Source organism: Mastomys coucha, unplaced genomic scaffold (genome assembly GCF_008632895.1).
Source record: "Mastomys coucha isolate ucsf_1 unplaced genomic scaffold, UCSF_Mcou_1 pScaffold12, whole genome shotgun sequence".
Lineage (NCBI taxonomy): Eukaryota > Metazoa > Chordata > Mammalia > Rodentia > Muridae > Mastomys > Mastomys coucha.
This window is the reverse complement of record NW_022196894.1, coordinates 84,975,007-84,978,158: the sequence shown is the minus strand read 5'-3', so window position 1 is coordinate 84,978,158 and position 3,152 is coordinate 84,975,007.

The window sequence follows — 3,152 nt, the reverse complement described above, 5'->3', positions numbered from 1 at the left end:
CTCAAGCACACCAACTGATGACACTATGTAAACCTGGCTCCCCAAGTTAAACGGTCGATAAAAGGCTAAAGCCTGTGATTGGCAGTAGAGAGAGAAAGGTGGGACTTGAGGATTGAGTGACGAGTCTCAGGAGAGAGCAGAGCAAAGGGAAAAGGGAAGAAACCAAGAGAGGAGGAAATAGCCATGAGAGGAGCTGGACCATGGACTTGGCCAGAAAAAAACAGCAAGTAACAAGGGATGTGCTGCTGGGCTGTAATTAGAATAGCTCAAACCCTGCTCAATCTAGGCTTACAGCTTGTAAATAAAACCAGGATTGTGAGTATTTTATACAGGCTAACAAGAGCAAATAATTCCTTTTACAGGAAAAGTCTACTCTGAGGTTTTCTTAGGCCCCCTCCTCAACAAAATGGAGAGAGGGTCTATACTTGAGATTTATTTGAAGCCAGGTGCTGAGTGTACTCTGGGGTCAATGAACACTATCAAAGGCAGCCATCATGGAACCTGTAGAGATGTTGGGAGGTGCTCCCTCACACACGATTACTAAGCAGAAAGCATAAGCAGTCATCTATGGCCTAAACCTTCATACCCAGAGGATCTTTGATCCTTAAATCCAGTGAGATTGTGTAAGAGGTGTTTACACAGAACAGTCTGTGAAAAGTGCAGAAAAGGGTCCATGAGGGCCCCTCCCAAGCCTGACACAGAAAGGAATCTATGCCTAAGGTGTAAGCCATAGTATGAGGGCAGGCAGGCAGAGTGCATACCCATGTTCTCTAGCTGTATCTCAGATTTATTTTATACTTAATTGTTGTATCTCAAAATTTAAACAGCAATCTAAAGATAGTAAAATATTTTATCCCTTTTGTGTATCACAAATCAAACCAAAGGGTCCGGTAATGCTTTTGAGTAGAATTATAAACAAGAAAGGAGGGAAACAAGACATGGCAGATCACCAGCATAACAAGACTCCCTCCTGTCACTGTCCGCTGTGCTTGGTGAATTTCCTTTTTTTGTTTTACTTTTGTTTGTTACTGAATTAGAACTTGCTCTATAGATCACAAAGTTGACCGTGAACTTGTGATCCTCTGGCTTCAGCCTCCAAAGTGCTGGAACTACAACCATGTATCTCAGTTGCTTCAGTGTGTACAGTCAAAATCTTCCAACAGACCCCAGGTTTGAAGCACTTGGGACTTTGCAGGAAGCCTTTCAACGACTTATATAACACCATCTGACCGGCTTCTTCTTTGCACGACAATGTGTCTAAGGAACAAGAGTCAAAATTCACTCTCATTTAAGACACAAGGCGTTTTTAATGAACTAGAAAATGACATTAACAAATAAAAATATTGCTGTAGATCTTACACACACAATGGAAAGAGGATGTCCCTAGTCATTACTCCAGCCACTGGCTGGATGTCACTACTTAAAGTTAATTAACATTTTGAAAAAATTTAACCATTAGCTTGGAAGTAATGACCATATTGGACAGCAGACACATAGGACGATTTTCATTATTATAGATACAAGTATCAGAGGCTTGAAAAAGTAAAATATTGTTATTTGTTTTACTTATTAATTTATTTTGGTTTTTTTGTTTGATTGGTTGTCTGGTCTTTTGTTGAGGTGGCTTTTGGTGGCTTGAGACAGGGTCTTACTCTATAGTCCAGAATGATCCAGAACTTGCAAAGATCTTCCTGCCCAGCTTCCTAAGAACTTGAATTACAGGCATGGATTACCTTGCACAACTCTCATTTCAGGGACAGGCTGAGCTCTCCTGATATTTTATTTTTAAATAGCCTTTTATGGACAACAGACAAACAGAAATATAGAGTTGCGGAACTTTCTTCCTGGAAGCCTGAATCAGCTCCAGAGTGCTGGCAAGCCATTCAGCTCTCCCCTGGGGAGAGCCGGGGGATTCAGATGCTGAGCTGGGTGATGTCATGCCCAGGCTGTTTCTGAGAAGCCTCCATGGTTCTTCTGCTGAACACACTGCTCTTCTGTGTATCAGATTCTTTTCCCATGGCTGTCTTTCTCACTTCCCTCTTCTATGATTCACACTTGAAGGCATCAGGCCATGTTATTTTTATATGTAGATCCTGACTGTGAACATGGGTGAGGAAGGAACATTCAGGAATATTTGGGGAATTCTGACATATCAGAGGCTGATAAGAGACTCAATGTTTCCTTTAGCCAAGAAAAAATCAAGTCTTTTGACAGTCTGAGATTTCACATACTGCATACGGCCTTCTTTCCTACCACAGAATAAGCTAAAGAAATCTTGTTAGAATTTAAGTTGTCTTCTAGCTTCTTGGGGTAGAGACACATACTCACACACACCTTTAAGTCATCCAAAACCACTTTCATTTTCTACTGAAGATTTCTTGATATCTAAGATATGTGATCTGATGTCTAATCAGAAAATGACATTTAATCTTCTATAATGGGGAAAAGCTGTACTTAAACTATATTCTGTCATTTCAATGAATCACAAGGGTATCAAAAGGACAAGGACCACCAGAGCAGTCTGCCCTTCATCCCTATCCTGGGTTAGAGCAGCCAATAAGGAAACAACCTTGCAAGATACTTGGGTGTGTATGCTTTTTGTATTTACTGTGCTTTATAACTATATGATTTTGACAACCAGACTTCTGAAGTTCAACTAATATAATAAGGATGCTATTTTTATTTTTACAGGACGTAAATTTTTTTAACTACTGGAAAACTTTATGAAACAGGAAGTGGTTCTCAATATATCCCTGTAGTGATATTTTTGGTTAATTTAAAAACACAAAAGTGATGGGAATATGTTTTTGTTTTAATCCCAGGTATGAGATATGGGGCTGCTTCAGATTGTCCACAGCAGCTGACCGTGATTTGTCTCATGCTATGGCAGGAGCATGGTATTTCTAGCTCAAGATAGTTTATGTCTGGAATTCTGGGGAGTCTTGAGAGGGTTTAAATGCCAGGGCCCTGAGAGGGCTACAGTAGCAGCTGCTGCCACAACTCCTGCTGATGCTCATGCTAACACTTCTACTGACACTTCTGCTGCTGCTGCTTCTGCTGCTGCTGGTAGCTGCTGGCGGCTGGCGGCTGGCGGCTGGCGGCTGGTGGCTGGCGGCTGCTGGTGGCTGGTAGCTGCTGGCTGCTGGCTGCGG